The sequence below is a fragment of the Corvus kubaryi genome, unplaced genomic scaffold (genome assembly GCF_017639235.1).
Source record: "Corvus kubaryi isolate FWS band 111438036 unplaced genomic scaffold, C.kubaryi_AGA036_p1.0 133, whole genome shotgun sequence".
Taxonomy (NCBI): domain Eukaryota; kingdom Metazoa; phylum Chordata; class Aves; order Passeriformes; family Corvidae; genus Corvus; species Corvus kubaryi.
Window position 1 is genome coordinate 23,533,000 of NW_024580667.1, and position 10,338 is coordinate 23,543,337.

Below are 10,338 nucleotides of genomic sequence, written 5' to 3' on the forward strand. Positions count from 1 at the left end.
TCCAGTGTGACCAAAGGTGGGGTGGAAGGATGATTTTGTGACAACAGCTGTTCATGTGCCATGTAGACCTCCATTCTGATAGAAAAGATAAGCAGTAAGGAGCCTCACAAGTCCAAATGGCTGAGTTCATCACACCTCTCTCCTCCTTTCCTTTCTTGTGGTTGCATATACTTATTTTGTCTCTGATGCCTGCTTGTCCCTTCATTCTAGCAGGGTGCTCAGTGCAGGAATTTCACACGTCAGAAAGGGTGGGTAGACATATGGATGTCATAGGGGCTGAAAGGGGTAGTTAATTCTTTCAGCCTGTTACCTGATGCCAGGAATCAATGTGGCAGCTGAAAAAACACTGCCATTTTGGTGGGTCTTTGACAAAGGTATCTCTTCTTCTTTTGTGTTTACTTTTCCACTGTGACTGGGTCAGCAAAATATAAGTTCCTCTTTTTCACACAGCATCTTTGCAGAGCAGCTTCTCTGGGCCAGATGTCAGCCCTGGTAGGATGTGGACTTCAAGACCAAACCATGAGGAGTTCACTCAGAGGTAGGACCTTGGGCACCCATATTGCCCTGAAGACTGGGAGAAACAGAAGAATGAAAATTAACCTAATTTGGCCCAAAGATATAAAACAAAATTCTCCAGTGCCTCTCAGACCCACAATGATAAACCATCCTCAGAAAAACATCTTGCTCCAGAAGTACTGGAACTAATGAATCCTGATTTCCTACAGATTTGTGTTCTGTGGGTTGACTGACTTGTGTGGTCTAAGAAGATGTATGCTTTTTGGGTGGCTGGAGAACGTGTGAGGTCTCTCTCTGCACGGATTTGTTGCTTTCTCATAAGGTGTGTTCACAGCGTGCTTTCTCCGAATTTGGACAATAAATTGGGGATGACTGTCTTTAGCCAGCTGCTTACTGTTAGAGGCTTCTGAGAATGTATCTCTATTTGCCAGTAGATTCAAATGCTATTAGGAGGGAACACAAACACTGTATAAACCTTGCCTCCATAGGCAATGAGGATAGATAACTATTGTTCTCCTTCTGCCCTTTGTTCCACACTTTCTTCTGTCTTTCATGGTCCTGCTGCCTTTGTCTCTTCTCAGGAATGGATGCACCCTGTGGGCTATATGGAAGCAACCTTTCTTTGTTTATTCTGTCATTTTCAGTGAACCTGCCCTGCTACTACCACCTTCATCCTTGTCTCTCTTATAACTTTGTTTCAGGAAGGAACTAGGTTCAGGAACAATTCACCTGCTGCTAAGAGAAGCAGTCCCTGTGGAAGGTCAGACAGGCTTAGCCAAGTTTTGTCTGTTGTAGTGATACCAACCATAATCTTTTCTTCTCTGCAGGTTAGAAGGAAGCAACTTGCTGTGTAGTCCAGGGGCAGCTTTTGACAACTGGAACTGTTGTACTGAATATGTTTCTTAATAAAAGGAAAACATGCCCAATTATATTTTAATGTTGATTCATACCAACAGTTTGGTACATGTTGGATAAGAAGCAAAGCACCCCTGGTTTCAGTGCCTGCCTTTGCCCAATGGGATAGTGACTGTAAGGTCAGCTGTGGAGTTACAAGAACAACACACACCAGAATACACACTTAAGAATCTTGTATCCAACAAGGCTGAAAGGTCTTCTTTGAGAAATATTTTCCACTGATCAAGCACTGTCAGTTTTTCATACTGGGTATTGGATGCTCAAAAAAGGAGGTGTAGTGTTGATATGTTTCTCCTTTATGACCTCTGAGTTAACTGCTTTAACTGCACTAAAGCCATTTGCACATGTGCTGGGTGTTTTGCATTTCATTTATTTTCACTTCAGTGTTATTTCCCATTTTCCAGTTTTAAGGAACACTCTCTTTGCAAAATACTGGCAACCCCCTTGTGCAGAGCTAGCTGACAACCAGAATTTTCAACCCTTAGAAAGCAGAACTGTATAAGAATATTTCTATTTTGCTTGGGAAGAAAAGAATCGGTAGTTCAGAAAGGTAGCTATGACATTCTCAATTTGAAAACCATCTAGGTTATTCTTCAGAATTTTCTAGAAGCAGCAGAGAGCTGTGTGTGCTCCTGGGGAAGCAGTAATTCTTGATGTCGCCCATGCTGTCCCTTCCTGGTAAGAATCCTGTGGGAAGTCCAGAGAGTCCCCAAAACTGCAATTGAAAAGTAGGAAAGTGAGGTGGGCTTCAGATGAGCCACCCCAAATTGTCTGGACATCAGGTATTTCTCAGAATAGTTTCATTTTGCCTTAGCAACATTCGCTAAACTGAACCAGTTCACTCATCAAACTTCTCTCTCATTTCTTCTGTTCTCAGGAGCTCCCCAGAAGCATTCCCCTGCTCCGCATCCCAGACTCTGGCTCCCCTTCTCCCAGCCAAACCAGATAAAACCTTCTCCTGTTCACCAGCCAGCTCCGAGCTCGTCGGTAGCGGGCACGGATGCGGGACTCCTCCTCATCCTGCGGGGCTCCTCTAGGTGGGGCAGGCGAGTTTTCGCAGAGAGTGGAGCCCGCTCCGGCGCCCGCGGCTCTGCCGAACTTCCCAGCGGACAGCGAGGGGAAGGAGAAGTTGCGAGGGGAGTGCGGGGCCGTGGGCTGACGGCTCCGAGGTCTTTGCGCTCACTGGGACCCAGCTGGGGACATTCATGACAAACTCTGCGAGTGGAGGAGACGCGCGCTGGCACGTGTGAGAGCCCGAGCGAGCGGGACCCCGCGCCCTGTGCCCGCCGGAGCAGCTCCGGGTATCCCGCTCCCTGTGCCCGCCGGAGCAGCTGCGGGTATCCCGCTCTCCGTGCCCGCCGGAGCGGCTGCGGGTATCCCGCTCTCTGTGCCCGACGGAGCAGCTCCGGGTATCCCGCTCTCCGTGCCCGCCGGAGCGGCTCCGGGTATCCCGCTCTCCGTGCCCGCTGGAGCGGCTGCGGGTATCCCGCTCTCTGTGCCCGACGGAGCAGCTGCGGGTATCCCGCTCTCTGTGCCCGACGGAGCAGCCCTTCTCCGGGCTTCGGAGGCCGTGAGCCCGTCTGTGCAAGGTAGGCTCCCGTCGCGCGTATCGGCTGCCTTTCCCCAGAGCCAACGTGCCTCTGGTACGGGATCCGCTCTGTCATGGGGATGTCAGCGAGGGCTGTGGCTGGAAATCCTGTTGGCTTTAGGCTTCGTTTGAAAGAGATCTACCGTCCAGTGAGTTTCTCTGCTCTTGGCATAGGACTAGAGAACTGCTTTTTCCTTTGAAAGCTAGAAAGTAGCTACAGTTCCTGGTAGTACCTTTGGTTAGAAGTTAAAGTTTCTTCACAGAGCATGTGTTGTAGACTTTTTTATTACTAGAAGTACTGATGGTCTTACTGGTTCCTAAACTCTAGAGGATTTAGTGGGGTTTTTATTTCAGTAGAAGTATATGTTTCTCCAGAGGATAGTGGAACTGCTCTTTCGGGTTTTATGTTAACATTGCAAAGTAATTTGCCTGTACTTTTTACACTGCTACTAGACTTTTGAAATCCCAACCACCTCTGTAAAATATCACAATAGTGATACTGTTGTGGCTGACTGCATACACATGTGAATACATGTTCATAGCATGCTGATTTTTATTTTCCCTGCTTCCACAATCTCTCTGTAAAAGGGTTCTGTGAGACTGAGGTCCAGAGATGAAAGCAGGCTGCTGCCCACAGAGAAGTACCTGGGCAGACTGGTATTGCACACCTGCTCCAAGCACAGTACTCTGTAGCCATGTGTGGTGCCAAAGTAGCTTTCAAAGGGAGCAGAGAGCTCAGCTGGGACTGCAGAACCTGCTCCAATGGTGAAGTGATGTGTGTGAACCTTGCACGACTATGAACGATTGTCATTGGTACTGAGCTGGGTGGTTTTAGCTGCTGCTGCTGCCATGGCTACAGCACTGACACTGCGTATTAGAAAAAGTGTGGCTAGACACTGGTATGCCTAAGAGAAAAGGTGTTTTCATTTTTGCAACTAGTGAAGCTGTAGATACTATATGAAGGGGCAATGGATGGCACTTTGGATCTGTCCCCCATGGCATGAGAGGTGAGGTCCTCATCAATAGTACAACAGTACCAAGGGCTTAGTGACCACCACCTCCTTGGAGTACCACCCCAAACCTCTCTACATGCCTCAAACTACAAGGAAATCTTTCACACCTGTGGCTGCTGTTCATTTGAGTAGACAAGGCCAGTGGCCACTGCTGCCACTCCTCTACAGCAGAGGTGGGTGTTGATGTTGTATACTGCAGTTTTCAGTGATAGGTCTTGAAATGTTTTCGGAAAGTGGTGGAAATCTCTGGCAGCTCTATGGGAAAAATTGTGAGAGATTGGAAATTTTAAAAGGAAATTAATGTGTCTGTGCAAAGTAGGGTCAAATCCCATGACTATTATCAGAATTACTTGGTTCTTGTTCTTCTCTCTCAGAAATGTCTAAGTTGTACAAAGTGAAAAGAAAGGAAGTTTGGGTATCCTATACTGAAAAGTAATACTGATAAGAAATTAATTGTGAAAATAAAAAGGACAAGAACTGTCAAATAAAGGAAATATATTCACCAGCAGCAAGTTTGGTTTCATACCACTCAGTGGGAACAATTCCACCTTCAGGTAAGCTCCTGTGAACCCATTTTTCACTGGAGATGATTGACAATGGTGAAACTGTTACCAGAGCTTAGCTTTTGGTTGGCAGGGCACAGTATAGCTGTGTTCAGTTTGCAATAATGTAGTCTGACCACAAGAAGGAGCTCAGATGAGAATGTGCCCAGAAAAAGCCAGCAGGCTTTTTTTTTTTTTTTTTAGTACGTAGATAGCTTTTGCAGAAAACCACTGGCATAAATAGGCTGATTTTTCTCTATTGCAGCTAGATGGAAAACATGTGATGTTTTAATTTTTCACTTAAGATCGTGAGATGGTCATTCTCAAGGCATTATACTGAACTGTATGCCATGGAAATCATCTCATTGAAAGTGTTGAATTGAATGCAGTTTTACCATAGGGCTGTTAAGAATTCCTCTGAGAATGACTTCACATCAAACATTTCAACTTTATGTGTAAAGGTGACACTTCTTGGAGGACTGAAATATTTTAACAGAATCTAAAGTTTCTAACAGAACCCATATAGCTGTGCTAGATAAATGGTCCAAGTCTCAAGAAATAGCAGCATAAGCTTTTGAAGATTAGATTAAGATAATGTTTTTCTCATGTTGTCATCAGTGGAGGAATTCCCCTCTAATATCCTCAACAGAGTTGTTTCCATGCTAGGATGGAGCTGGGTATCAGATCGTATCTATGCTACTTCTCTTTTCAGCTAAAAGGTAGATAAATTGCAACGTGAGCTACTGCCTATAGCAGAATAACCAGAGAGGTGCCGGCATGGCCCCACCCTGCATGAGTCATTGAGGCAAAGCTGAGTGTAGATCAGCCTTTCCATTCACTCCTGTAAAATGTATCTCATTTCTCCCTCTGATTACTCTGAAACCAGGCCTTTACTGCCTTGTGGATCCCTCCTGGCTCTTGAGACCCAGCATATATTTTATGATGCAATAGGAGATAGCAGGTACCCCTTTTTACCCAATAGGTCCTGAAGCAGCTGCTCTTGTGGCAGAAAACCCTTCTTTCCTAACATGTAGAAAAGTTCTGGCTGGTGTGTCAATAGGTCAGGGAGATATTTGCAAAACCAGAGACACTTTTTTGCCATGTATATTCCAAGAAGGTAAGTTCCTGTAAAGAATTAGATATTACTGAACAAAGATAGAATTGTGGTATGTGAGACTGTCCCCCTTGGCAAGTATAACCTGAGCCAATGGTCACCTTATGGACGAAATGTTTGACTGTACTCTTCTCAGAAAACTAAGAACCTTCATATGGCGAAGACTAGACCATACAAATATTATTTGGAGGCCAAGTAACTTGCTATTCCTTTGTTTGATTTATCACCCATCCAATTCTATTACAAATGGATGAGATTCTGGGCCCATGCAGCCAATGGCAGAACTCCCACAAGGGTGGTGTGCCCAGCTCTTGCTGGCTCTTTGGCAATATTCAGTGATCAGACACTGTTTCCTGAATCATATTAACTTTGCACACATTTCTTCTGACTTGACGTAGATCAGCTTTTTCAGTTTCTTCCCACTGGGGAAATCAGAACAAAAGTAGAGAGGAAGTTATTTTCAAATTCAGAAGGAGTCCATTAGAAACAAAAGAATAAAAGATAAACAAAGACTACTTAAAAAGCATTATCTGCTATTGTCTTATGAAGAAGTTAAAGCTTTGCCAGTGGATTTTCAAATCTCTGTGGAGATGGAGTCAGGGCCACATCGTCCTGATCTGACGCTAGCGAGTGCTAGTTTTGAAATGTCAGAAGTGTCATTCTGTGAAGTTAAGCCACGATGCTTGAATTGAATCACCCACCATGAATCTAGCAACAGGATTTACATTGCCACATTACCATAGTATCTGACCAGCTGCAGTGCAAAATCAATAGCTAAGTCCCTGGTGGATTTCATAGAGTTTCTGGCATTTATTCTTTTTCAGACTCTGTTCTGCAGAACTGAGATTTTATTATTTGGTGCCTTAAATTCTTCCTGTTTCCTTTTTGGGAGGAGATGACTGGTAAGAGTTTATGTGGCAGAAGGGACTGCCAGAGCTGTGTAAGTTTTATAGCAGAAAGACTTTTTGAGAAGGTTGATGTTGTCCCATTCCCTGTCCCGCACGAACCTCTCCAGCAGTTGATGGTATCTCAGCTGATCCTTGCCTCACTTGCTGTGCACAGGAAGCTAGGAGGGTCTCAATGACCTCAATGACCTGACCATCCAGGGGCCTGCTCTGATAATAAAAATGTGTGCGGTATACTGTGTTTTGAGAATGTTATTTTCATTCACTCAGTGGCTATGGGTGAATTGAGGAGAAAAAGCAAAAGAGTTCAGAAAACTTAGTTTGACTATACTTGGAGCATGCTGAGAGGTTGATGGACCTGAGAACCTTTTGATCTTAAAGGCTAAGATCAACCTAGTTGCTAGCCTTTGGCATCCAGCTCTTCCTAACCAATCTTCAGTGAGATACTTGCTTCCCTACTGGAGCCTGGCACAGAAAGATACATGAGTTCCAGTGTCTTGCTGTCTCTGTCTGCTCGGTGCAAGTGCTGATGAATGCACATCCCCTGATCATGTTAATGAGCCTCTGGTTCTTTGGCCTTTACCGCCAGGAAGGATATGGTGCTGCAAAACTTAGCTGCATCCAGGTCCAAGCCAGCTCTTGGGTAAGAAGGAACCCTGGAAAGATTCAGTCTTTTCCCTACCTCCCCTGGAGGCTGTGTTGCATATGAAGACTAGGCTTTATCCTCTGTATCCCCAGCAGTGTAACAGGCTGGGGACCAAAGCAGAAACATATGGCCAAATAATGAGAGAGCTTTAATTCTGACAGCGCATCCATCTCTTCCTTTGGATATATCACAAGCAAAAACTACTGAAGTGCCAGTTAAGCAGCATACAATTATCTACAGATTGAGTATCAGATTTTTACATTTCATTTGAAGCAAGAACCATTTTAATAGTTCAGGATTAGATATTTGTTATTATCCAGGCTAGAAGGATGCATTCCTAGGACATGCTCCATTTTTCTTTTGGAACTCTTTATACACTCCACCGCTTGGGAGAAGGACCAGGGAGGGAAAAAGATCTTTACAGTAACAGATGATAAATTAAGGCTTTCTAGAACTTGGCTTCTGTCACTCAAAAGAAGAAGACTAAAAGACCCTGTGTGTCTATATCACACATCTTGGAAGAGAAACACTGGGACTGTAAAAATATGAGGAACAGATGATATCAAAGGCTAAAAGAGGCAGTCTGTTGAAATACCTGGTGCTGGTTTATAGCCTGCTCTAGTTAGGAGCTACGAAACAGACGGCATCCTCAAACATGGGACTTCAATTTGCCTCATATAACAACGCAAAACTTGAAATTACCATCATTAAACAACATTTGTCTTCCTATTGGAGTCCACAAAAAACAAAAAGGCTGGGGACATGTTCTCTTTTTGTCACTTGGGATTTTGCCATTTCTTCTCTTGGTGGGTAGTTGGTGACAACGTGTCCCCTGAGTTAGACACATTTGTATTTACAAAAATAGGAAAGAATGATCTGTGGGCTGCCACCCATCCAGTGGTACATGACAGGGGGGGCCAAGCACAGCAGCAGCACCTTCAACTGGCCACCCCATTTCTTTCTGAGTGTTTACCACCTGCACAGCAGGCATGGCTCAATGGCTTGTGGGCTCACCTTCAAGCCATGGAAGTTTATGGGCTGGTGGATCCGCGTAAGCCGAGGCTGGCGTGAAGTCTGGCAGTCTGAAGCTGGCTTCATGAAGCATCCCATTTTGCCAGCTGCAGGAGGGTAATAATTTCCAAGAGAAGGACAGAACGCACAGCTGAGGGCAGTAACTATCTCAGCTGTCACCATTTATTCCATCACCAAGTCTGAGTGTCAACACCCTCCAAGAGAGACAAAAGTAAAACCCAGTATCCAGGCATTGTGAGGCACAGATTTATTTCATTAAATTCAAGTACTTCCTCGTGATGAGTGTTGTCTCTTTAAATTTTCCATACAGAAAAAGCATGCGCTAATATATTGTCAATTGGAGGGGTATATTTTTCTGTGCATGTGTAGATCCAGTTGGTTTCTTTGGGATGTAAAATACAAAGGAAAAAGCCATTGTTCTTGTCTTACTCTCAATTTTCAAAAATTACCAATTCTTATAAGCAGACCAAAACAGATAACAGATGGTACTGGCTAGCAACAAGGAAACCTAGATGCAAATACTGTATGGTATATGAAGAACATCTCTGATGTGGCAGGGTTATGTTTTCCATCATGGTTTTCTTACCAGGTGTGAGAAAAATCCAGTACTAGCACTGTGTGGTATTTAATTGGATGTGAAAAGTACAAATAATTCAGCTGCTGGACAAATGGTAAAATTGGAAATAAATTAAAAAAACAAACCTGATAAAATGAATATACAGGGCTTGATATATTTCCCAGTAAAACCAACAGGAGACTCTCCAGTCAGGCCAGCAGATATCCAACCTGCCTGTCCATTTCCGATTTTCATCTGAGATCTCCATGTACACAGGCTACACTACAAAAAAGAAATAAAGGGTGCTTGTCTATAAATGCTTTCCTGGCCCAAGTGATCAGTCAGTGGTTTTCACAGACATCAAAATCAGGCACCATGTAGGGTCTCTCAGAGACAGCAGCAGGTCCAGCATGTCAGCCCCACAGGTGCCTTGCACCCCTGCTCTCCCAGACCTGGATATCTTCACAATGAACCAGGAGCCACTGCTGGGCTGAGCTACAGGAGTGTGTCCTGTATGGTGCAGGTCTCCCAGAGCTTGCATAAGGTTGTTTCTAATTTAGTTTTGGTGGAAGTCAGACTAAACAAACAAACGGGTATTTCTACTGCAAATATCTATGCATGGGGAAACACCAGGAGCAACTTTGAAGAGGCAGTGAGTGGTGTCCTTGGGGGTACAGCACATGGGAGAGGCATGTCCACATGTAGATGAGACATCTGGTTGCAGTTTGATGAGTGTACATATTTTCCACTCACTCCTGCCCACAATGTCACCTCTACCTCCACTTTTAAATTGCAGCCTCCAGAGCAAGGAAAGGCAGCACAGGTTAAAAAAACCCTAAAATCTCACCAAGTTGTCTTTCCAACCAAGAGTGAAACTCTTCTTGTAGCAAATGAGTATCAGATCCATGCCCTAGAATGAGTAGTAGGTGGTCTGAGCAGCTGGAAAGTTGAGGTCTAATGTCTTGGTTGGGTGAGATTACAATTAAATGCCTTTTTCCTGCAGAAATGGGTGCTTGCCAAATCTCCAGTGTAGTACAGAACGTTTACTTCTTGTGCTGCAGAGCTCTAAGAGATCAGAACTTCTATGCACAGCAGCAGACAAACGCACTCAAAATGACAGCACAATTTCTCATATTTACTCTCTTTGCCTCTAACCCCAGTGCCTGTAGAGGCAGATCCATGGCAGTGAGCACAGCCTTACCTTGTTGGTAGAAGGACGTGGTTAAATGCCCCCTGATTTTTTTTTCCCTAGAAAATGAATCTGTTGATGTGGTGCCAGTCAAATACTGACAGAAATTTGAGACAACTGTGAAGCTCGCTTGTTCATTGATGCTCCACTCGTAAGTTACGTGCCTTAGAAAGTTACTTTGCTGGTAAAATACATTTTTCCTAGCCCTTCGCCCATATGACACTGAATCTATGCCTATAGAGAGCATCAGAACATCAAGAGTTTTCTTCATCATATGTATAAAATTCAATTTTTCTTTGAAGTGCTTCTTAATACTCCTTTT

The 10,338-nt window shown here is 44.3% G+C and overlaps 1 protein-coding gene across 1 annotated transcript in view; it reads left to right on the forward strand.

Annotated features, from left to right (window-relative positions):
* Positions 1-2,405: 2,405 nt before the first annotated feature.
* Positions 2,406-10,338, forward strand: part of EDAR (ectodysplasin A receptor) — a 70,956-nt gene continuing 63,023 nt past the window's right edge. Inside the window, exon 1 of the mRNA XM_042039449.1 lies at positions 2,406-3,020. The gene's annotated coding sequence lies outside the window, so the exon portion shown is untranslated. The remainder of the gene's footprint in view (positions 3,021-10,338) is intronic.